Source organism: Equus przewalskii, chromosome 8 (genome assembly GCF_037783145.1).
Source record: "Equus przewalskii isolate Varuska chromosome 8, EquPr2, whole genome shotgun sequence".
Taxonomy (NCBI): domain Eukaryota; kingdom Metazoa; phylum Chordata; class Mammalia; order Perissodactyla; family Equidae; genus Equus; species Equus przewalskii.
In genome coordinates this window covers 8287716-8314422 of record NC_091838.1, presented here as the reverse complement: position 1 = coordinate 8314422, position 26707 = coordinate 8287716, and the positions used below count along the sequence as shown (strand labels likewise).

Here is a 26707-nt window from a genome sequence, read left to right as displayed (position 1 = left end):
GTCAGAGACCAGGCTAGAATTTGAATGGAGATCTACATAGTTTTCAAAATTGTACATTTTGGACTTTCAGAATAAGACTGACTGAGTCTAAGTGAAGAGGGCACTGTTGAAATGGAAGCAGACGGTTCATGCAACGTTTTCACGTGATGGAAGGCTCCCTTCTACATGTACTCACGAGAATGCCTAGTTAGCCTGTGTGACAGATTGCAGAAATGATCCAAATTCTTCACCTCCCCTTATATCCAGACTCTTTCCCATATGCCTTTGCTGTGCTTTCCCATTGTGAACAAGGCAACATACCCTTCTCCTTGACACTCAATCATCAATCTGACACAAGCTGAGACTCATAACAGCCTGGCTCTTTGGGCTCACTTACCCTTGTGCTTTCACTATCACCGTGAGAACAGCTCCCGCAAGTCTGCTGGAGGACGAAAGACACGGAGAGCAGAGCTGAGTCACCACGGTTGCTTCAAGCGACAGCTAGCCAACCCCCAGATATGTCAGTGAATCTAGTCAAGATCTGCAAAGCTGCCTAGTTGACCACCAACAGACCAAAGACATGTGAGCAATAAATTCAATGTTGTGTGTCACTGAGGTTTTGTGGTTGTTTTTAATGCAGCATTATTGTGACAATCAATAACTAAAGCATCTAAAGTCAACTTGTGTATAAGGAGGGCTATATCCTTAGAAATCATCTACAGCGTCATTTCTAGGTTCCGTTATTCATACAACACTTCCTTAAAGGCGCATCTCCCAGAATCACAGCTTCTATCCCTGCACAAACCTCTCTGAATTCCAGCCTTGGATATCAAACTACCTGAGCAAAATCTCCTTTTCAATGTCTAATTGGACAGTTTTAACTTGACATGTTCAAATCAGCACTCTCGTTCCCACCCCTCGTCCTCCAAAACCACTCTTTCTTCAGTTTTCTACATTTCAGTAAATGGCACCAAGATTGACCTGTTTACTCAAGACAGTACTTTACTAGTCACTTTCCACTCCTTTTGTTCACAGTCTGTGCTCAAAGCATCGATAAGTTCTGTTGGCTCTTTCAGGTATATCCTGAATTCAGCTCTCTTCTATGCTGTCTCCTCTCACATAAATGATTGCAGTATCATCCTAACTGGCACCCCAGACTCTACTCTTGACTTGATACAGTTAATTATTCTCACCACAAATAGATCAATCTTATTTAAATTGTAAATTCGATCATATTACTTTATGGCTTAAAGCCCTTTATAAGCAAAATAAAATTCAACATCCTTAGTGGGGCCTATGAGATACTACACGATCTCTATCCCCAATCTCCATCCATCTCTTTATCTCTACTTCCACATCATTTACTCCCTTGCTTGGTTATCAGGTGCTAAGGTGCTGGCACTCTTGCTCTGCATCAAATGTGTGCATATCAAGCTTGTTCCTGCTTCAGGACATTTGCATTTGCAGTTTCCTCTTCCTAGAAAGAACTTTACTGGCATATTTGCCTGACTCACTCACTTACTTCAATCAGGTCTCTCTCTGCTCAAATGCCCCTACTACAGAGACACATTCCCTGATGACCTTAATTAAAGTAACAACCCCTACCCATCCCCACCGTTGCCTCTGTCACTTTCAATCTCATTGCTTTGTTTTTATATATATATATATACACACACACACATATATATATGCTTTTTTATTGTCATCCTCCATGTCTCACTAGAATGTAGTTGTCATGATGTCAGGGATTTTGTCTTGTTCACAACCGTAATCCTAGAGGCCTAAAATAGTACACTTCCCATTATAGCTATTCAATAAATAATAGCTGGATAAATGAATGAATGAACGAATGAGTAAATACTGCAGAAATTGCCTCAGTAGCTGCTCCTCCCCTCTTCATAACAGATACTCATGTTCATGAGGGATCTGTGTTTTGGTTAATAGTGATGGGCTAGTCCAGCTCTTTTCTACCACAATAGCTGGAACCAAACCAAGGAACACATAAAAAATGAAAATAAACAATTAACTCTAATGCATGCGGGTTCACTGCATCTTCGTGTTAGGGGCGTTGGAGCCTAGAGGATGCTGTGGCAGTGCATGAACCCACATACAATAGGAGTTTCAGAGTCAAAGCAATCATTCTGCAATGTTTGAAAGTTTCCATGGGAACAACACGATTCTGTGTTCTGTTTAGAAGCTTAAAATATGTGGTGACAAGAAAGCATTGCTGTAACATACCATGTGAGGATGATTCAAAGATAAAGGCCTATAAAAATTAACGGTCAAAGAAGAATGCAGACTAGTAAAGCAACAACCACCTTATTATAAACAGAGGTAATATAATTGGCCACATATGGTCACACTATAACAAGACGAGAGTCATTGTGCTCTTTAAGCCAGTTACACATTTACATCCATACCATCAGGACCCAATGGAGGAAGCAACTGATATGTCAACAGCCTTGGGGAAATGAATTTCTTCCTTTATTAATACTTTCCTTGACATCTAATTAGCTACTAAGAAAACAGCTTAACAGTGAGAACAAGTACTTAAAATAAAACCATCCTAATGAATTACCACCGTCACCTTTGCTTAAAAGTAGAGCAGGCTTTGGAAACAATAGACTGTAGGCTACAGAGGGTTAGAGGACAGGTAACAATTCAGATGAAAGAAAATCACTGGGCATTTGAACTTCACTTAATTGCCTCATCTCGAGATTTCAAAACAGAAAGAAAATAAAGCTTAGTCTCTTTACAGGTCACCATGTGATTTGTAAAAGAAAATAATAATATACATACCTACAAAAGATCTTTGTAAAAATTTTATGTCTTCTGTAAGTTACCACAATTTTGAAGACTTCTGGTAAGGCTCCAAAAAAAAAATCAGAGAACCATAAAAATACCATTATAAATCTTTTATTTGGCCAAATGTTTACTGGCCCACAACAGTTTTACAACCTTTTCTGAGACTTAACCAATATTTCAGAAACAAAGTATCATTGATAGTAAAAGATGAAAAGATTTTTTTTAAATTTCCTTGATGTTTGACTTGTTTGAAAATAGATTTTTTTTAACTCCTTTGGGTAAGTTGATGCTGATTTGCATGGCTGTGTCGAGTGAAAATAGCTGATAATCACTGAATATTCTCAGTCACTGTTCCACTAACTTTTTCTATGCACCTGCTTCATCCTTCTTTTTGAATTATTTTTTTCTTCACTCTAGACAACGTGGTGGACAATGGCAATCACTAGCTACAGAGTTTTATAGATTGTAGTTTAGTTCACCATAGACGTTAAATTGACTTTGTCTTAGATGCGTTCCCAAGTTCTCAAGGAAGGAACTAGAAGGACTAGTGCAGGTTTAATACCAAACTCTGAAATTGCTACTTTGTCTATATAATGGAGGGAAAAAATTTAAGGAAGAAAGTTGGCTCTACCTTCAGATTTTACCCAGATTCTGACCAATTTTTACCACCTTTACTGCTGTCTCTACTGGGATTACAGCAATGCCTCTTAACTAGTCTCCATACTTCCACAAGTGCCCTTTTATGCTTGTTCTTAGCCACTGATTGAATGTATTAGATCAAGTTACTCCTTTTCTCTAAATCCCGCTATTACTTTCCTTCTCACTGTGAATAAAAGTCAAATTCCTAACACGGCCTACAAAGTCCAAGGGAATCCTCCCCAGTGATGGTCCCCATCTCGCCCGTTCCCCATCCCATTACTGGTATCTGATCTTCTGACTTTATCTTTTTCTGCTACTCTCTTTTTCTCACTACTCTGCTGCAGCCACACTTGCCTCCTCGCTATTTCTCAAATTTGCCAAACACCTCTTCAGGGTGCTTGCACTTGCTCTCCTCTTTATCTGGGAAGATATTCCTTCATAATGACTCGTGGCTGCCTCCCATAGTTCCTTCAAGTGTTTGATCTGATGTCACCTTCTCAGTGAGGCTTTCTCTAACCATTCTATTTGAAAACTCAATGCCTCTGTGACAAGCAGACTTTTCAGATAGTTCCCTTGATCCCCACCTCCTGTCGTTCATAATCTTGTATAATCTGTTCCCCTTGAGCGTGGGAGAGGCCTATGACTTGCTTCTAAACAATAGACTATGGAAAAAATGATAGGATATCACTGTCATTATTATATTACATCATATAAGACTCTGTCTTGCTGGCTCACTCATTCTAGAATCTCTCTTTCCATTATTGACTTTGATGAGGCAAGCTGTGATGAACTTTACAACACACAATAAAATTATCTACCAACAACGTGAGTGAGCTTGGAAGCCAATTCTTCCCCATTTGAGCCTCCAGACAGGAATGTAGCCTTGGTGAACACCTGGATTGCAGCCCTGTGAGACTCTGAAACAGATAACTCAATTAATCCCAGCATGGAATCCCAACTCACCAAAACTATAGGACAATATATGTTTGTTGTTTTCAGCCCCTAAGTTGGTGGTAATATGCTACACAGCTTAGAAAATAAACACTACCTCTCTAACGTTCGAGGATCTCCATACTCCCAAGCCATGTTACATTTTTTTCTCTATATACTTATCGCTTTTCTATATACTATACATTTACTTATTCGTTCATTTCCTAGGTCTCTCCCTACTAGAATGCAAGTTCCACGAGAGCAGAATTTTTGTCTGCGTGGTTAGAAGAGTATCCAGTACATAGTAAGCACTCAATGAAACACTTTTTGAATGATGATGTCCACTGAACTTTACAAGCTAGATGAGTATTGGGATTGAATTTACAGTCAATTCAGACACACACACACATACACACACTCCACAGCTAACACCTAGTTGAACTCTGCCAGAAGACTTTTATTTTTATTTTATATCAAACGCATGATGTAAATGAGCTTTTCCCTTTTAACTGATAGATTTGGCATTATGTAGAAGCAGCTTCCATCTCTGCTTAAAATAAAATCCGCATAAACTATAGCAGGAATCGTAAGGAAGGCACCAGGGATGAGAATTGTTATACGCAGACTGGTTTATGGCACAAATTTGTGGAACTGCCCTCATTGGAGTATGATAAAATTAGGGCTAAGTAGATATTCATCTCTCTGAGATAATACAGTTATAGCTCTGCTGGAAGCCACGGCTATTAAGATGTTGCAAAGTTCATTCTATCTCTGTGATATTGTGATTGGGGATTGAGTAAAAGAAATATGATAATGTTCTTTATTGAAAAGAAAAGAGAACACTTCTGCTTTTGCCCAGAAGGAATTAAAAATTTGTTTTCTTTTCATTGAGAACCCTAACTTGCCTAGTTGTAGATCACTCTGTTTTTACTGTTACCCGCAGAAGAAAAATATAAAGGTTACATGAAAGATATTCATAAATATTAATTTTCCCATATCAAGAAATGTCCCTGGGTCTATTTTCTCCCAAAATGCTATTTAGCCCAGTTTATCATTACATACTGTGTTGCATTGTCAGATAAAGTTTTCTTATCATTGTTATTTTTGCTTTAATCAAATAAAAGACCATTGGAAAGAGAGTAGAAGGAGCCTGATTGCAAAAAAAAAATATAAATAAATAAATATTCTTACTTTTTTCCCCCTGTTATTAATACATATTTAGTTATCCTTTTTTTCATTCAACAAATGTTTATTGAACATAATCCATGGAGCAGTTGATGTGTTAGGAGATAACCAAGAGAGATGGACTCAATGTGAGTCCTAGGAAGCCTATGATCAGTGAGGGGGCAGAACAACAGCTCGGTACCTTTGAGGTGTGTAGGAAGAAATTGTTCTGCCTTCCATTGTGAAGGCTGCTGCAGATCCAGTGGATCTAAATGTGATAGACGATTGCCCTGTATTTGTATAATGATTTGGTAAGGGTGCACATCAGTGCTGAGGTGTAAGGGACAAATTCGTTTCACATCCAGATCCACGACGTATTTGGAAGCAGCTTCCTAACAACAGCATTGAATTTGTCAGAATACGTTAAGAGGCTACAAGGGTGATACATTCTAGATCTTTAGCTCTGGTTAGGTACAATATTTTCCTTCTTTAGATTGAAGCATACTTTAGTCTATCTCTATAGTAAATCAGCCTGAAACATTCCAGCCACATATAATCTTACTGGGCCACCTCCTAAAAGTAAATAAGTGTCTCATCAAGAGAAATGTTCTTGAATTAATCCAAAAAGTCTCCGAAGATCTTAATCACAACATTTGAAACCACTGAAATGAAGTTGATGAATTTCATGTGATAAACAGCAGTACCTTAGAAGCAATTTCAGATGTACAAATAGCTTCCATCAGTTCCCTTTCCTAATTTGGACAAGATTCTATTCACTCTAAGTATTAAGAGCTGTTTGTACACCACAGTAGCTGCAAAACTCAATTTACTTCCAAATGTTCTGTGAGGTTCCTATCACAAAGTATTCATTTAACAGCATTTATTTTAAAAACAGTGAACATACTAAGTATAAAAACTATACAAACCTTTCTGGAGTCAGGATGAACAAAGCAGACTTGTCTTTGAAATCAAGAAACCAAGAAGGGAGACTGCTATAGACAGAATGGTTGTAGCCCCTCAAATTCATCTGTTGACACCTACCGCCCACTGTGATTAGGTACTTGGAGGTGGGCCTTTGGGAGGTGATTAAGTCATGAAGGCAGAGACCACCATAAATGGGATTAGTGCCCTTATGAAAGAGACCCCAGCGAGCTCTCTGAACGCTTCTGCCACGTGAGGACACAGCTAGAAGACAGCTGTCTGTGATCCAGGAAATGGACTCTCACCAGATGCCGCCTTTGCCAGCACCTTGATCACAGCCTCCAGAACTGTGAAAAATAAGTTTCTGTTGTTTATAAGCCACTCAGTCTATGGCATTTTGTGATAGCAGCCTGAAAAGACTAAGACAGAGATGGAGAAATATTTTTATGGAATGAAGTAAATGTTATTATAAAGATAAGTTCAGGGTTTTATGAGCACATAAAAAAGAATCCTTTAGACCAAAGTAAACATACATCTTAACTGCCTGATACAAACCCAGCATACGCCCTTCTTCTCCAACATATTTATTAATAACTCTTCTCTCTCAACACTGTCCTAGTTTTGATAATAAATTACCAGATCATACTACCTAAAATACACTGGAGAGAGTTAGGTGGGTGGAGAAAGAGGGTTGAAGCAAGAAAGGCTGCCCTGGATCACACATCTGAGAACCGCAAATAAATATCTTAGTGTATTGGAGCGTTGGGATATGGTTTGGGTGACAGGTTCCTCCCAGACAAGAAACAATAGAGTTATGCAGAAGCCAGATAATGAAGGCCCTTCTTTGCCTTGCTAACAAGTTTGGAAGTGTTTTTTTTTTTAAATCTTGAATGTAATGAAAGCCTTTGAAAGCAAAAGCTTCAAAGACCAGATATACGTTTTAGAAAAAGCACTGTGGCAGTAGTGTGGAGCATGAATCACAAATTAAAGACATGGACACTCATTCAGAGACAATTTTAATAGTTCAGTCAAGAAATGTTTCTAATCTATGGATATATTAACAGAAATAGAAACTGAGGTATGAAATTGAAAAATATTAGAAAATACAGTCTATAGGACTTGGTGATTGATTGGGTATAATGAAGTCAATGATTAAGAAGGGTGAAGAATGTTTCCCAGGTTCCTTGATGAGCCAGTGGGTAAACATTTATTACTTTGGGGTGAGGGGTAGTGGTGGAGAGGTAGGAGAAGATAATGAGATGAATAGGGGGTATATACATTGCTTTTAAGTGGCCTTATAGAATAGTGCTTAAGACGGTGGACTGAGAAGTAGATTATAATTCCCCTGAAGGAAAAGACAATATGCCCAGAACAGTCAGCACAATATTGAAAGACAACAGAGTTGGGGACTGACACTATGTGACTTCAGGACTTAACTTTAAAGCAATGGTAATCAAGATAGCATGTTATTGGTGAAAGAATAGACAAATAGATCAATGGAACAGAATAGGGAGCTCTGAAATCGACTCACGTAAACATAGCAAACTGATCTTTTCCAAAGGAGCAAAGGCAATACAATGGGGTAAAGATAGTTTTTTTAGCAAATGGTTGAAATGGCTAGAACATATGGACATCCACATGCAAAAAAATGAATCTAAATACAACCTTCATGCCCTTTACAAAAACTAGCTTAAAATGTATCACAGGAGGAGGATCCAAGATGGCGCCATGAGTAGTCCTCTTTGTCTCTCCCCCTTCGAGTCTACAATTATTTGGACACTCATCGCTTAACAAAGGATATCCAGATAGCATCTCAGGACGTCTGAGAGACCCATGCGACTATACATCGGAAGGCGGACGGACTTCCCTCCGGGAGGATGTGGACATAGGTGAAAACTCTCCGACCCTGACCGAACAGCCTAGTACCTGCAAGAGGCTTTCTTCCAACGGACGCCCCCAGAAGATCAACACACACCTAGGGCAGGAGCAAGCACACACCAGAGGAGCGACGGTGGAAACAGGTGACCAGAACCCTACCTAAACCCCCCGCAATTACTCCTAAACGCAGAGGGAAACCCTAGAATTACACACCTGAGCCCACCGGGAGAGTCTCGCCCCGCCATTGGTGGGGAGATCCTGCCAAGTGTTCACGGTGCCCGGAGGGTCCCAGAGAGAATCACAGAGGGTACGGCGGCCCCCCGGCTGCCACTGCCTGCATGGTGGGGAAAGGGATTGCCAGAGATCTCAGAGAGGACTGGGGCTGGGTGAAGCTCCAGAGGCCGGCTCCACGCCCCTGAGGGGAAGCTCCAGAGTTCCCCCTGGGCAGCAGACAAAACTCACTGTCTGCCATTAGTGGAGGGGCCATGCCTAGCATTTGCAACTCCGGGAAAGTCCCAGAGAGAATCCCAGAGGGTGAGGTCACCCCCAGCTGCTGTTGCCCACCCCATGGGGCTAGGGATTGCCGGAGATCTCGGAGAGGACTGGGGCTGGGTGAAGCTCCAGAGGCCAGCTCTGCGCCCCTGAGGGGAAGCTCCAGAGTTCTGCCCGGGCAGCAGACAAAACTCTCTGTCTGCTATTAGCGGAGGGGCCACGCTCAGCATCCACAACACCAGGAGGGTCCCGGAGAGGAGAAAATCAGGCAGGGCAGCAGCTGACCAGCTACCACTGAAATCAGGATCTCCGGCTATCCCCCAGACAGGGCAAAGGGCTCCCCGAGTTCCTGGGGAACAGGACTGGGGCTGGGTGGAGTTCCAGCGACCCAGCTCTGTAGCCTAGGGTAAACCCTACAGGCTTACAGCAGCCTCAGGGAAAGCCTCTGCACAGCAGTAGTAGAGAGCACCCATCCGGCAGCCACAAGGCTGGAAGACCCCGGGACAAAAGTAGCATAGCTAGGTGAGCTAACCACAGGCTGTAGAAGATGCCAATAGCTCTGCTGCGACCCATAGTGGACAAGTGAGATTTTGTGGGTGCCGACAGTGATGGAGCGGCAAATATAAGTGATCCTACCCCTGGCCGCTGGAAAAGCCCAGAACACCATTGCAGACCCCAAGGAGGGAACACGTCTAGGTGGGCTGCAACAGTAGGCACCAGCAGCCTGAAGCCCCCCGTGATGGCCCCCATGGCAGAAGAGGGAATCCAAAGGACCACTGTGACTATGAGGAGGGGCCCAGGCCCAGTTAGCAACTGCGGATAGGGTTCCTGGTTGGTGCAGTATAAACAGCTGCTCCCCCACCATACCAGCAGAAACAAGTGGAAGGAGCAACTAAACTCTATCTCTATGCGGAGGCACAAATCTACAACATCAAGCAATATGAAAAAATATATTAAATCTCCAGAACAGAAGGAAAATAACAAATACACAGACAACAATCTCAAAGAAAATGAGATATATAACCTAAATGATGATGACTTCAAAACAGCCATCATTAAAATACTCAATGAGTTAAGAGAGAATTCAGATAGACAACTCAATGAGTTCAGGAGCTATGTCACAAAAGAGTTTGATACGATAAAGAAGAACCAAACAGAAATACTGGAAATGAAGAACACAATAGAGGAGATTAAGAAAAATCTAGATGCACTGAACAGTAGGGCCGATAATATGGAGGAAAGAATTAGCAATTTGGAAGATGGGAATATAGAAATGCTGCAGGCAGAGGAGGAGAGAGAAGTAAGACTAAAAAGAAATGAAGAAACTCTCCGAGAATTATCAGACACAATTAGGAGATGCAACGTAAGGATTATAGGTATACCAGAGGGAGAAGAGAAGGAGAAAGGGGCAGAAAGCCTATTCAAAGAAATAATGGCTGAGAACTTCCCAAATCTGGTGAGAGAGATGGATCTTCAGGTGACAGAAGCCAATAGATCTCCAAACTTTATCAATGCAAGAAGACCAACTCCACGGCATATAGTAGTGAAGCTAGCAAAAGTCAACGACAAGGAGAAAATACTAAGGACAGCCAGGCAAAAGAAACTAACCTACAAAGGAACCCCCATCAGGCTATCAGCAGATTTCTCAGCAGAAACTTTACCAGCTAGAAGAGAGTGGAATGATATATTCAAAAATCTGAAGGACAAAAACCTACAGCCGAGAATTCTCTACCCAGTGAAAATATCCTTCAAATATGATGGAGAAATAAAAAATTTCCCAGATAAACAAAAATTAAGGGAGTTCATTGCCACAAAACCTCCTCTTCAGGAAATCCTCAGGAAAACCCTCATTCCTGAAAAATCCAAAAGAAGGAAAGGGGCTACAAAACCAAGAGCAGAGGAGATAAGTAGAAGGACAACAACAGAGAGTAGCAGCTCTACATCAGAACAGACTAAACCATGGGACGAGAAACAAAGGAAATTGAAGAAAACTGGGAAACAAGACGTAAAATGGTAGTGGTAGGCCCCCACATCTCAATAATCACTCTAAATGTAAATGGATTGAACTCCCCAATCAAAAGACACAGAGTGGCAGGATGGATCAAAGAATGAGACCCAACAATATGCTGCCTCCAGGAAACACACCTCAGCCCCAAAGACAAACACAGACTCAGAGTGAAGGGATGGAGAACAACACTCCAAGCTAATAATGAACAAAAGAAAGCAGGTGTCACTATACTAATATCAGACAAGGTAGATTTCAAAGCAAAACAGATAAAGAAAGACAAAGAGGGACAGTATATAATGATAAAAGGGACTCTCCACCAAGAAGACATAACACTTATAAATATATACTCACCCAACACAGGAGCACCAAAATTTGTAAAGCAACTCTTAATAGAACTAAAAGAAGACATCAACAACAGTACAATAATAGTAGGGGACCTCAACACACCATTAACACCAATGGACAGAACATCCAGACAGAAAATCAACAAGGAAATAATAGAATTAAATGAAAAATTAGACCAGATGGACTTAATAGATATATATAGAACACTTCATCCAAAAACAGCAGGTTACACATTCTTCTCAAGTGCACATGGAACATTCTCAAGGATTGACCATATTTTGGGAAACAAAGCAAACATCAATAAATACAAGAGAGTTGAAATAATATCAAGCATCTTTTCTGATCATAATGCTATGAAACTAGAAATCAACTACAAGAAAAAAGCAGAGAAAGGTGCAAAAATGTGGAGACTAAACAACACGCTTCTGAACAAACAATGGATCATTGAAGAAATTAAAGAAGAAATCAAATATTATCTGGAGACAAATGAAAATGAGAACACCACATACCAAATCATTTGGGATGCAGCAAAAGCAGTCCTAAGAGGGAAATTCATCGCAATACAGGCTCACCTCACTAAACAAGAAAAAGCTCACATAAGCAACCTCAAACAACACCTAACAGAACTAGAAAAAGAAGAACAAACAAAGCCCAGAGTCAGTAGAAGGAGGGAAATAATAAAAATAAGAGCAGAAATAAACAATATTGAAACAAAAAAGACAATAGGAAGGATCAATGAAACAAAGAGTTGGTTCTTTGAAAAAATTAACAAAATTGACAAACCTTTAGCCAGACTCACCAAGAAAAGAAGAGAGAAATTGCAAATAAAATCAGGAATGACAGAGGAGAAATCACAACAGATGCCAATGAAATACAAGGGATCATAAGAGAATACTATGAAAAACTATATGCCAAAAAATTGAACAACTTGGAAGAAATGAACAAATTCCTAGACTCCTACAATCTCCCCAAACTGAATCAGGAAGAAATGGAGAATCTGAATAGGCCAATCACAAGTAAGGAAATAGAAAAGGTAATCAAAAACCTCCCCAAAAATAAGAGTCCAGGACCAGACAGCTTCTCTGGAGAATTCTACCAAACATTCAAAGAAGACTTAATACCTATTCTTCTCAAACTATTCCAGAAAATTGAGGAAGATGGAGTACTCCCTAACACATTCTATGAAGCCAACATCACTCTGATCCCCACACCTGACAAGGACAACACAAAGAAGGAGAACTACAGGCCAATATCACTGATGAACGTAGATGCAAAAATCCTCAACAAAATTCTGGCAAACCGAATACAGCAATACATCAAAAAGATTATACACCATGATCAAGTGAGATTTATACCAGGGACACAGGGATGGTTCAACATCCGCAAGTCAATCAACGTGATACACTACATCAACAAAATGAAAAACAAAAACCACATGATCATCTCAATAGATGCAGAGAAAGCATTCGACAAGATCCAACACCCATTTATGATAAAAACCCTCAATAAAATGGGTATAGAAGGAAAGTACCTCAACATAATAAAGGCCATATATGACAGACCAACAGCCAACATCATACTCAATGGACAAAAACTGAAAGCCATCCCTCTGAGGACAGGAACAAGACAAGGGTGCCCACTTTCACCACTCCTATTCAACATAGTACTGGAGGTGTTGGCCAGAGCAATTCGGCAGGAAAAAGAAATAAAAGGAATCCAAATAGGTAACGAAGAAGTAAAACTCTCGCTGTTTGCAGACGACATGATCTTATATATAGAAAACCCCAAAGAATCCATAGAAAAACTATTGGAAATAATCAACAACTACAGCAAAGTAGCAGGGTATAAAATCAACATACATAAATCAGTAGCATTTCTATACACTAACAATGAACTAACAGAAAAAGAACTCAAGAACTCAATCCCATTCACAATCACAACGAAAAGAATAAAATACCTTGGGATAAACTTAACCAAGGAAGTGAAGGATCTATACAATGAAAACTACAAGACTTTCTTGAAAGAAATTGACGACGACATAAAGAGATGGAAAGACATTCCATGCACATGGATTGGAAGAATAAACATAGTTAAAATGTCCATACTACCTAAAGCAATCTACAGATTCAATGCTATCCCAATCAGAATCCCAAGAACATTCTTCACAGAAATTGAACAAAGAATCCTAAAATTCATATGGGGCAACAAAAGACCGCGAATTGCTAAAGCAATCCTGAGCAAGAAAAACAAAGCCGGTGGAATCACAATCCCCGATTTCAAAACATGCTACAAAGCTACAGTGATCAAAACAGCATGGTACTGGTACAAAAACAGGTCCACAGATCAATGGAACAGAAGTGAAAGCCCAGAGATAAAACCACACATCTATGGACAGCTAATCTTCAACAAAGGAGCAGAGGGCCTACAATGGAGAAAAGAAAGTCTCTTCAACAAATGGTGCTGGGAAAACTGGACAGCCACGTGCAAAAGATTGAAAATTGACCATTCTTTTTCACCACACACCAAAATAAACTCAAAATGGATCAAAGACCTAAAGATTAGGCCTGAAACAATAAGTCTTCTGGAAGAGAATGTAGGCAGTACACTCTTTGACATCAGTTTCAAAAGAATCTTTTCGGACACTATAACTCCTCAGTTGAGGGAAACAATAGAAAGAATAAACAAATGGGACTTCATCAGACTAAAGAGCTTCTTTAAGGCAAGGGAAAACAGGATAGAAACAAAAAAACAGCTCACTAATTGGGAAAAAATATTTACAAGCCACCTATCCGACAAAGGGTTAATCTCCATAATATACAAAGAACTCACACGGCTTAACGACAACAAAAAAAACAACCTGATCAAAAAATGGGCAGAGGACATGAACAGACATTTCTCAAAAGAAGATATGAATATGGCCAATAGACACATGAAAAGATGTTCATCATCGCTAATCATCATGGAAATGCAAATCAAAACTACGCTAAGATATCACCTTACACCCGTTAGATTGGCAAAAACATCCAAAACCAAGAGCGACAAATGTTGGAGAGGTTGTGGAGAAAAAGGAACCCTCATACACTGTTGGTGGGAATGCAAACTGGTACAGCCACTATGGAAAACAGTATGGAGATTTCTCAAAAAGTTAAAAATAGAAATACCCTATGACCCAGCCATCCCATTACTGGGTATCTATCCTAAGAACCTGAAATCAGAAATCCCAAGAGTCCCTTGCACCCCTATGTTCATCGCAGCATTATTTACAATAGCCAAGACATGGAACCAACCTACATGCCCAGAAACTGATGATTGGATAAAGAAGATATGGTATATATACACAATGGAATACTACTCAGACATAAAAAAAGACAAAATTGGCCCATTCGCAGCAACGTGGATGGACCTCGAGGGTATTATGTTAAGCGAAATAAGCCAGTCAGAGAAAGACGAACTCTATATGACTCCACTCATAGGTGGAAGTTAATATATTGACAAGGAGATCTGATTGGTGGTTACCAGGGAAAAGGGGGGGTGGGGGGAGGGCACAAAGGGGGAAGTGGTGTACCCACAACATGACTAACAAAAATGTACAACTGAAATCTCGCAAAGTTGTAATCTATCATAACATTAATAAAAAAAAATGTATCACAGACCTAAATGTAAAATGCAAAATAATAAAACTCCTAGCAGATAACATAGGAGAAAAGCTAGATAATCCTGGATATGGCGATAACTTTTTAGATACAATGCCAAAGGCACAATCCATGAAAAGAAGAATTGATAAACTGGACTTTATTAAAATTAAAAACTTCAGCTCTAAGAAAGGCAATGACGAGAGAATGAGAGGACAAGCCACAGACTAGGAGAAAATATTTGCAAAAGCATATCTTATAAAAATTGGTGTCAAAAATACACAAAGAACAGCTGAAACTCAAAAATAAGGGAAAAAACTCTATTAAAAAAGAGGCCAAAGGCCTTAACAGAAGCCTCACCAAGGAAGATATACACATGGCCATTGAGTGTATGAAAAGATGCTCCACGTCATACGTAATCAGGGAAATACAAATTAAAATGACATGAGATACTACTACACACCTAATAGAATGGCCAAAATCCAAAACACTAACAACACCAAATGCTGACAAAGGATGTGGAGCAACAGGAACTCTCATTCACTGCTGCTGGGAATGCAAAATGGTACAGCCACTTTGGAAGACAGTTTGGAAGTTTCATACAAAACTAAATGCACTCATACCACATGATCCAGAAAACATGCTGCTTGGTGTTAACCCGAATGTATTAAAAACTTATATCTGCACAAAAACCTACACGTGGATATTTATGGCAGCTTTATTCACAAATGTCAAAACTTGGGAGCAACCAAGAGGTCCTTCAGTAGGTGAATAAAGTGTGGGATATCCTGACAATGGTATATTATTCAGTGCTAAAAAAGAAATGAGCTATCAAGGCATTAGAAGATGTGCATATTTTTAAGTGAAAGAAGCCAAGCTAAAAACGCTGCACGCTATAGCAGACTGTAGAAGACTTTTAGAGCAGTAAAAATACCCTGTATGATAACATAAGGATGAATACATGTCATTATACATTTGTCCAAACCCACTAAGAGTGAAACCTAATGTAAACCATAGAATTAGGGTGATAATGATGCATCAATGTAAATTTATCAGTTGCAACAAATGTACCACGCTGGTGGAGGGTGCTGATGATAGGGGAGGCTATGCAAGTGTAGGGGCAGGGAGTATATGGGAAATATCTGTGCCTTCCCCTCAATTCTGCTGTGAACCTAAAACTGCTCTAAAAAAAAGTCTTCATTAAAAAAAAGACAATATGTATCCATCATGTGCAGCTCTGTGTCCCCAGTGCCAACTAGAAGCCTTGATAAATAGTAAGTGTCTAATTAACTGTTATTAAATGAATTAATGATTAATTCGTTATATGGACTTGGTTTTAAATCCCAACTCAACTACTTGCTAGATGGACAAATATGAGCAAGTTATTCTTATAAACCTCAATTTCCTCATTGAAAATCAGGATACAATAAAATCTAATTCACTGAACGTTTGTGAAAAGTCAGTCATTTAGTACATATGGATGTACTTTGTTAACTATGAAGTGACTCAGAAATTTGAGAAACCATTATTATCACATAGTGTGTTCTAAAGGATTGAAGCCTGTAGGGTTTCCCCATTGCTAAACCCAGTTACGATATCTACCCCCACACCATGTAAAGTCCCAGAAAATGTCTGAGCCTCCACCTCCCCAAACTGTCAGACTGGAAGAGAAAAATCTATTTCCAAGAAGCTAAACATGTTCTGAAATGCAGAAAAGCTCAGCGTAAACCGGAAGATGACAAACCATAGTCTTTCCAGATGCATGTGTACATACTGGAGAATAAGTGTGTGCATCCTATAGTTCCCGGTAGTTCAATCTTCCAGGAAATCATACCGTTCCGTTTTTAGACCTTCCCCTAACTCCAGAGTTATGTTAGAAATTGCAGCTTAATTACACCTCAAGATCTATGATTTATTTCTCTAGTCTCCTTTGCCCTGCAAATCTGGATGCCACATTCTCTCTACAGGAAGTGCTCATGGATACAGAAGAGTGTGCTGTATGGACATCCAGGGTTCTTTGCTGTAAGTCATGTATTTGGCGCATTGGAAAAGCTCTGGCTCTAAAAATTAACCTTGTGCCGACTTCCTATAAGCACACCATTTAAGGCGTGTTAGAACCTTGCAGTTTAAAGACAGGCTGACTTTCAGTTGAACACTGTGCCTTCCGCAGATGCCCAGAAAAAGAGATATATTGATTGGGGAGGGGGGTGATCCTGGATCTACACAAAAAGAGGTATGTTAAAGGGGACATGATATCAGATCTCATCTCTTCACAGAGCAAGGTCTCTATAAACCTGTGAGTACCTCCCTAGGAAGTCTGTACAATAAAACCTAAGTCCCATTTTCAAAGATAGCAGCAGAAACCAGCGTGAATGAAATCCATGGCCCAAGTCACAATAATTTGATTTAAAAAAAACAGTGTTTGTAGTGGATTGAAAACTCTATAAATTAATTTTTTAAAAAGCAATTTTTAAATGATACCCATAAATGGAAAAGCCATAAAGACTTCATGTTTTAGCACTTGGTGGCTATTAAAACACCATACTTTAAAAATTGGTAACTAAAGGAAAAAATTAAGGATTCACCTTCTATTCATGTAGGAACTCTAAGATAACCAAATAATTCCAGTTCATTGGAAAAACTCTTCTTTACAAAAAAAAAAGGAAAAACAATCTAATAATGCAGAAGGAATGGTGGAGCTAGAAGACTATCGTTCTGCAACCCCTAAAGAATTGGACTTATGCAAGAATTATCAACTGGCATTTAAAAAATCAGGGGGTTTACTTGACGAAGACCCAGACATTTGTTTAGTTCCACTATAGCTACTCCATGGATTACTTTCTAGACTCAAGGGAAAAATTGTAACTGAAATGGAGGGGTCAGGCTGTCATCATCTTTGCCCTGGGATCAATTTTAATATCATTAATGAAGGGCCAACCAGATATTAAAGTGTCTCCTGATATAGTGTAATAGGTAATATACAGCATCACTAGGAATTGTTCTAGCTGAAGATGTTGAGCTTGAATCTATCAAATCTTTAGACCTGAGTCTACATACTCCATTTCGTGGGAAATATGGGGATAGATGAATAAGGTAAATGTGAGCACCAGGAAGCAACTAAACCTGTGCTGGACAGTTGCCTCTGTCCACAGGTGGTGGCTATTTAAATTAAATTATAAACAATATAAATTAAATGACAAATCCAATTGCTAAGCCACTCTAGCCACAAGTGTTGAGAGCCACAAGTGGTAAGTGTCTACTTTATTCTTCAGCACAGACATGGAACATGTCCATCAGGGCAGAAAATTCTGTTGGACAGTCCTGAAAAAAGACAAATCCAGAAGTTAGGGCTTTCCATGACTAGAGGTATTCAAAAAATTAGTCTCATGAGAAAAAAAGAAAACACTGTACTAGATTATAAAACTTCCAACAAGAAGATTGCATCTGGTTTGAATAGCCAGAAAACACATTTTGGGGACATCCAGGGAAATCTGAATACGGACTGGGTCTTAGACAAGAGGAAAATTTATTAATGTGAACAGGCAAATAAAGTGCTATTACTAGTCATCTCAGGTTGATGGGAGTATGGTGTCTTCTTTTTTGTTATTTATATATATTTTCTAAATTCCTACAATGCACATGTAAGACTTCTGAGATAATAAAGGGTTATTTCAATGTTTTTAAAGGTGATATTGCTCACCTGCCAAGAAGAAATTTCAATGGCTGCTCTTGACCTGGGTTCACTCTTGCTTACATCATTTGTGGTAAAGGAGAGGAACCTTCTGGGAAAGCTCTAGGCAGCCCGAGCCAAAGTCCATGGCAGGGCATGGATGTGAAAACTTGGAACTTAGTAATAAAGTGAAGAGAGTTTAAAGTGGATATTGAAAAACAAAACCTTATGGGCAATGACAAAAACAATTAAAGACTGAAAGCAAACAGCCGAAACCAAACAAACAGAAATGACAGCCATTGGAGAGATTAATGGCTAGTTCTAGAAAATTATTAAGAACAGATATGTTTCACTTCCGTTATTCCTCTTGCCAGGATATCATTAACCATATAGAGACATGGCCATTTCGGGGTTGCAACCTTGGAGATATTCCTTTTCTTTCTGTTTTGACATTGAATTTGGAATTTGTCTAAACCAAATTGCTCTTCCTACTGAGAAATTTGTTCTTAGCTAAGTCTCTGCTCCCTTTCTCATTCTGTGCATCCTATTTAGGGACACCAGGGAATTTGTCCAAATAGCTACTTATTTTTGCTACTGCTACAGCCTCTATTTTCTCAATTGTTCCACCTGCCTCAGATATACATTCAGCAACAGTTCTTATCAAAGTCATTTCATGCCACCCAGATTCATCAGCTCTTCCCTAAGGTATTGTCCTCTGAATTTTTTTGCAACCAGTTGCAATGTAGCTTACTTGCTTATGCAAAATCCATTATATTCTTCGCATTCACTATGATAACTTTCATTTTGTTTAGAGTACAAACATAGCCATTTAAAAGAAGATCATGCTCATTGAAAACAACCCATAGCCCCAGACTCCCATGAATTTTGCAACATCTCTGTGATCTGGTTTGGGATGAAGCAAAGTGAGCAGCAGTGGCTGGGTTGGGCTTGCAGAAAAGCCTTTTAAGAGAGATGCTCTTCAATCTTTTTCCCTTTATTTTTCTTTGAGCCTGGATAGCAGGTGCAGGCACCATCTTTGTAAGCAGGAGGATGAAAGCCAGATCTAAGGATGGTGGAGTGGAACCCAGGACATGAGGAGTATCTTGTGGCTGCTGCATTTGTTAGGCTGCCTGCTTGTAGACGCCTTGTTACATTTCTTTTGTTTATCATTTTTCTTGACGTGCAAACAAAGATGATTTTGACTAATGCACAGAGAAAGTAAAAAGTATCTCATAAGCTGTTTTCAAATATTATTATTATTATCGTTAGGAAAGGTGGCTTATAGCTGGACCCATAATACTTGAGATCTCCTTTGTGTTTAGTGTAAATTTAAAGATTGTCTGATTTAGGGAGCAGAAGTTTGTGTTTCTAGTACGTATGTTTTTTAGCTAGAAATATAAAACCTGGTGTATCTTTATTCTTCAAATAGGTAGGGAAAATGTGCTCATATTTTAAGTCAAAATCAAGATTGAAGTACAACCATAAGAAATAAGAAGACTGAAGTCACATTTTCTTTTCCCCTAACTACCAAGTCAGAGTAAAAGCATAAATCCAATAAAATCTGATTGAATTCTTAATCTAGGAAATCTATCTGAGCGCTTGAAGTTGAAGATCACATTAATGTTATCTTAACCAAGCTTGCTAAAGCTCACTCAGCTACTGATAAAACAAATAATAGCATCCATCCTCCTAATAAATACACATTATATTAGATTTTAAAGAGAATTTCCTCCTACTTTTACTGAATTATTTCAAAATCCTAGACACTGGAAAGGCTGTCAAATTCCCTGAAAATATTACCTTTGTGTTCTCTTTTCTGCCAGCAATATAAAGCAGATGATACAGGCATTCTTTAAGTTCTTAAAGAAAATGATTTCAAAAAGTTTATATATGCATTTCTGTGTATTTCTATCCATAAAAAGATAGGTACACATGTTTATCTGTTTAATTCTATCTACAACTGACTTGAATTCCTAACTGTTGATAAGTGGTATGTCATTTAGAGATCTCCTGCACCATATGGAAGAGTCCTGTCAGTGCCCACACATCGTCAATGAATTGTGCATGGTAGGTTTTCATACCAAATCTTCCACAGATGTGACCTGATTCCCTTATAGATTTCTCTTTCTACATTGCTTTACAGCAGTTAAATTTGGACAATTATACAGACTCCCATCTCCTATGCAGCACTTACGAAGTTTAACATCTTCACATTACGACAAAGAGCTTCCAAGCAACAAAAGGGATGGGAGTAACACAAAAGCACTAACATAGAGGTTCTCTCCTCCAGAAAACTTTCAATGTGAGCAAGTAAGCAATGAAATTAGGAATAGAGTTTCCTACAACTACCTTTCTCTCACCGCTCACAAATCCCCAACTTATTGATGAGTTCAGGGCAGACAATGATATTGCTTTAAAATCTCAAGTTCCATGACGTGATATTGCTTCAAATCTTAGTGAAGGGGTCCTGCCAGGATGGCACGTCAGCATGGGCCCTTGGCACCCTCCTACAAGTTTAATAGTTGTAACATAGTTTGTTGAAAGAAATGGCCAGGAAATAACGATAATACAAGAACACTAACTAACTTCCTAACAATAACAAAGATGGTAAGATACTGCTGTACTGCTGGGGAGATGGAGAGTTGTCTTGGAACCATCTGGGTAGGAGTGATGTGGAGGACAGAGCACCACAGCTTGAACAGGGAGGGGACCGCTAGGGTGGCTATGGAAGAATAAATGAGGCAAAGCTGTTTCAATTCTTCTCTGGTTGAATTCCTATCCTGGAATGCAGCTTTCCAATTGAGGGTGGAGGGAGATGGAATAAAAACCTGGACCTGGACAGATATTTCGGGGGGTGAAATCAAACCAGCATCCCTCCAGCAGCTCACATTATTTTGTTTGTACAAAATAGGAAAAGGTACCCCTTCCTCAAGTTAAAATCTTTTGAGGCTGTAGGTCATTATTTATATTAATAAAAATGTAACCATTTTTACTATTGACATGAAATCTTTGTCTATATATCATACAAACCAAATTATTAAACACAATGTACAAAATTCAAAATTTGATTAGAATGGTTAGGTAGTCAAAGTTACCAGGATATAATTTGTTATAAAATAGTCACCTATCTCTATTTCATGGGAATAAAATTTTTTATTGCAGTTTAAATACTTACTGGCTCCAATATCTTGCTTTTGATAAAAATAGTCATTGGACTTAACAGACTTTCTTTTGATGTTGCGGAAGTGATTTTTTATGAATTATTATAGTGAGAAGCTATATTCTGCACTGTTGTAGTTTTGTTGTTGTTTTTGTAATGCTGTCCTGACCCAGTTCTGTGGCCCTGGCTAGAGGCCAGATAGTTCCTCTTCTTGAGCAGCTCATTAACTCCACTCTCTTACCACCTCCCTTGTCAGGCTTTCACATTCCGGGTCACTTTAGTCTCTAATCACCAGACCAGGTACCACACCATCAGCCTCTATTCTCCAGAGCCAAGGAAATTATTCAAATTAGCTTATCTTAGACCTGCTCACCCTGCCTTGGCCTTTCCTTCGCACAGAAACCACAGTAAAGGCTCTTGCCCGCAGCTCCCCTCTCTCTCTGCCTCTTGACAGACCCTGGTGCTTCCCGAGTGGCCCTACATGGTGTACTGTGCTGTCTCCTGGGGACTGTGAGAATATCAAAACTGTGCAACTCTTTCCAGTTTCCCTCTCTTGATCTGTGTTTGTCTTCACCATACCTCACCCAAGGTAATATGGTTAAAATAACTGTTAACTCATATTGACAAAAATAAATATACCCTTAGAACTATAGGAGTATTTGGAAATGTGTGCAATAATTTTTTTTCTGGAAATAAAATATCGTATTCTAAAAGACTCACTTGATTTTAGAAAACAAGCTAAGGTTTCATTTACCCATCCGTTGATGACTTATCAACTACCACTCCTTACTAATTTTATCAGTCAGTTTTATTAGGATGCAGTAGCGCACGGCATATACAATTTAAAGAACTGTAATGAACATCTAGAATGCTAAAAGGTCAGGCTATACATTCAATATTGTACATTTTTGAGAGTGATATCTTTGTATCAAATGTAGAAAATAATAGACTTAGAAATTTAGTTTGGATCATAGGTGGACTAACTATGAGATTTCAGAGAAAAGTGGTTATTTTCCTCCTTTTTCTAAAATTTTCTGAAATGAAAATATTGACAATGTCAAGAGACTGCAATTCCTTTAGCATTAATAACATATTTTTCTTATTCACTGTTTTATTTTAACCTTCAAGTAATTTTCTAATCTCTTTAAACTTTTAAAGACACTATATAATTGAACTTTAGTTGCTGCAATATTTTGCTTTCAACATTAATATTAATAAAGAATCATGCCAAATCAGTACTATGCAAATCATTTAAAAACATAGTTTTTCAAATATGTACCTTTGGTTTAGCTTCAACAATGCCTATCGTTATTAAAATAATCAACAATTTCTGAGAGATTCCATGTTGCTTCTGAAATTTGTGGTATTAGGGACCAGCTCAGCTGTCCCATGATGTATTTGACAATGGTTTTGAAGCTAAAAAATTAGCTTTATAGCTATTAGATGTTATATAAAAACTAAGAAATCGATTTTTTTTCTACATTATTTACTATAGTTTGAAGAATGAGTAGAAAAGTAATATAAAAAGCCCTAATATGGTTTTTGAAGCTTTTCATTGGAAATTGATACTCTGTGCATATTTGCAGCATTGTTCCATCTTTGGCCCCTCAAATAATTTGTGTGTAAGTTCTTATTTTTAAGTGTCTGTACTAATCTATAGCGCTTCTCAAATGATATGTACTTGAGAAAATTCAAAATATGTTCAAATAAAGAAATATCTTTATTCAAAAGCCAACGAATCTAACAAGAACTGTTGTCTGTTCTACATGATTCATCTCAAAATTGTATCTTTAAAAAATTAAGTAACAGCATTTCTTTTTTTCCAAAATGATTTCAGTTATTACATCCACTATAATTTTAGTGCTCTCTAAAAAGTTTTATTTTTTAAACAATGCATGACATCCTTTGATGTTGATGTTTGATTTCTGCAGAAATGATTAAGAAAATGTTATAATTTTCTACTATAATTTTTGCCAAATGAAAACAATTCTCATTTTCTTATTCATACAATTTCATGAACAATCATCAGAATGTCAGCCTTCACCATACCAAAACTGAATCACGTTCATTCAATAACAGCACGTTGATATTTTTTTATGTTCTTATAGTCTATTCTTCAGCATTTCTATTTGCATGCTTTCCAAATTAAATTTAAATGTGAATACATAGCATTATTGTTGACAAACATTTCATTTTCTTTTATTTAGTAAGAATATCTGATGAATGTTGCCAATTTTTGTACTAATTCTCATTCTTCGGTGGATTTTTACTATTCCCCCAAAGTTTGCAATATAGACAGAATACAGAATAGTTTGTAGTAGAATAAAATAACCTGAATCTAGTGATTAATTTGACTATTTGGAATAATTCATATGAAAGTGGTCTGAAATTCTTTTTTCTGTAATGATTTTCAGAAGTTTGAATTTTGTACTTGACGTGGTTAAATTTCAAAAAACTGTAACATTGCATAATACTCAAATCACACAACCACATACTTGGAACAGCAGAAAGTAAATTCAGTTAAATAAATTCTTCTGTTTTGTCTTATGCTAGTTTTTTTAATTGAAATGTTAGTATTTGTCAAGGAAATAAAAGTAAACTCACATCCTCTTCCATCAGTGACCTATCTTTATTATATTCTATTAAAGTTTGTAGCTCTTAAAGTATTTTCCTTTTCCTGGCATTATATCTATTTTTTCCAAATACTCACTAATTCAACACCCTAACAGTTTTCTATGCTCTATTTTCTGATTCTAATCATTTTTTTCTTTCTGATATTTAAGGAGAAAAAGCTACAATTAAATGTTGTGCTCATGAAATAAGTGTAACAAGAAATAAATAATGTTTATAACAATTTATGGGTCATCATATGAAAATTTCTTATTGAAGACTATAAAATAATTATGGATTATTACTGGCAAATGAAAGTTATTTGTTACATAGTTATTCATGTTATAGTGAAAGTACTTATTGGCTTAAATTGGGAAATCAAAAACTAATTTAAATTGGAAAATCAACAAGACAGTAAAAAGGGGCATGTGATAGTCTCTGTAGCACTGTAATATAGTTTTCTTAAAATGTTGTCTTGACCCAGATTTGGGGCCCTGGCTAGAGGTCCATCAGGTCCCCTTTTTGATGAAGTCCACACCCCCAACCATGTCACTGATTAGGCTCTCGCACTCCCGGCCATGGTGCACCTACTCTAGTGACCCCAGGGTCAGGAACCACACAACTAGCGACAGCCTCTATTCCCTGGGAACCCAGGAAATTATTCAGATTAACAAATCCACAGCGAAGCTACAAAACCTAGCTGAGCCCACCTCACTTGCCACAAGAAGCTGCTGCCTGCAGCCCCAGCTTGCTGTCACCCTGGCCCTGGGTGCCACCCACTGGCAGCCTTTTCTTGTTTGGAGCTATAAGCAACAAAAAGTTTAGGCTTTCTTCTGTCCAAGTGCCATTGTGTTGTGTTCCATCATCAAAAGAGTCTTTACATAAAGCAAATGTGGAATTGTAGGTAGTTTAACAAGTGCACTTATACCACAAAGGCATTCTTTTAAGATACACGTCAATCAGTACACCAATTGGAGTTCAGTCTTCTTCTATGAAGGTCCTCTTTATTTTACTTTTGGTCAAATCAGTGAAGTCTTTCTAACGTCAAACTTGCCCATCTTTCATAATTTGAAATAGAACATTTTAGACCACCCTTGTTAGAACAAGACATTATACCATCCTCTACTGGAAAATTTTTGTAAGACATACAAATAATTTATTTTGGGAATCAATTAGTTTTAAGATATTTTAAAAAATAAAAATAATATAGACAACTATGATGTTTATAGTGTCCTTTAATGTGACACTCTTGTGTAATATGCGCCTTGAGAAACCACACGAAGCAGCTCTGTAATGAGGTATGATTCAAGATGGTGTTATGGTCCTTTCCCTTCCCTTCTCTGAATCTATCATGACTGACATACACAAAATGCTTTCCTAAAATCCTCACTAGATATAGTAACTTTAATCCAGTGGGAATTATGAGCTCACAGGTCCAAATAAGAAATATCCGGGGAATAAAATAAGCTGAGGGAAATAAGACCAAGAACTTGACAAACTTATAGCAAAATTTGTATAGAGGATTAAAGAGCCAAAATAGGCAAGACACAACTGAAAGAAGAGATCTGTCCTCACCAGATCTCAGGACTTATTATGAAGCTACAGTGTTTATGACAAAACAATGCTGGCAGAGCAATTGAACACTGCTCAGTACACAGGTTAGAGAACTCAGAATTAGATCCATGTATATGGACAACTAAGTCATATGACAAAGAGGACAACAGATCGGAGGGAAAGGAGGGGAAACCGGACAATTAATACAACTGGAAAAAATAAAATAAAAATGGATCCCCATTTCACAACATATATGAAAATGAACAGCAGCTGAATTACAATCTAAAATTTTAAAGTCAAAATTTTAAATTTTTACTAGGAAATATAGGTACATAGTTTTCAGATCTTGTGTTCTGGAAAGATTTCGCAAATGACGTGCACTCAAAAACTGACTATAAATAAAATGATTGGTAAACTTGACTATATTTTATTAAGAATTTATCAAAAGATAAAGTAAAAATATGAGTTAAAAATTGGAAGAGGATATTGTTAAAGCATATAACTGGCAATTAGTAGCAAAATTTAAACAATTCATACAATTTTAATAGACTTTACTTTTTAGAGCAGTTTTAGGGACACAGCAAAACTGAGCGGAAAGGACAGAGTTCCCATATATTCCTCACCCCAACACACACACAACCTCACAACAATCAATATCCTGCACTAGAGTGATACATTTGTTAAAAACTGGTGAACCTGCATTGACACATCATAATAACCCAAAGTCTATGGTTTACGTTAGGCTTCACTCTTGGTGTCGTATATTCTATTGGATAAGAGAGAGCCGTACTGAGCAAAGCAAATTGCTGATGATACACAGTTTGGGCGATGTGCTGTGTGGTTACAGAGGCAGGAAAGGGCTGCCACCAGCCTTCAAAACGTGGTCGCTGGAGTGAGTCCACCACCTCCGAATGGCTGAA

At 38.2% G+C, this 26707-nt stretch overlaps 1 long non-coding RNA gene across 1 annotated transcript; it reads left to right on the top strand.

Moving 5' to 3' along the window:
* The first annotated feature begins 2162 nt into the window (after positions 1–2162).
* On the top strand, positions 2163–26175 carry LOC139085017 (uncharacterized). Its single transcript, XR_011542978.1, has 3 exons — positions 2163–2313; positions 4582–4657; positions 22078–26175. It is a non-coding gene; the product is annotated as an uncharacterized lncRNA (long non-coding RNA).
* Positions 26176–26707: the final 532 nt, after the last annotated feature.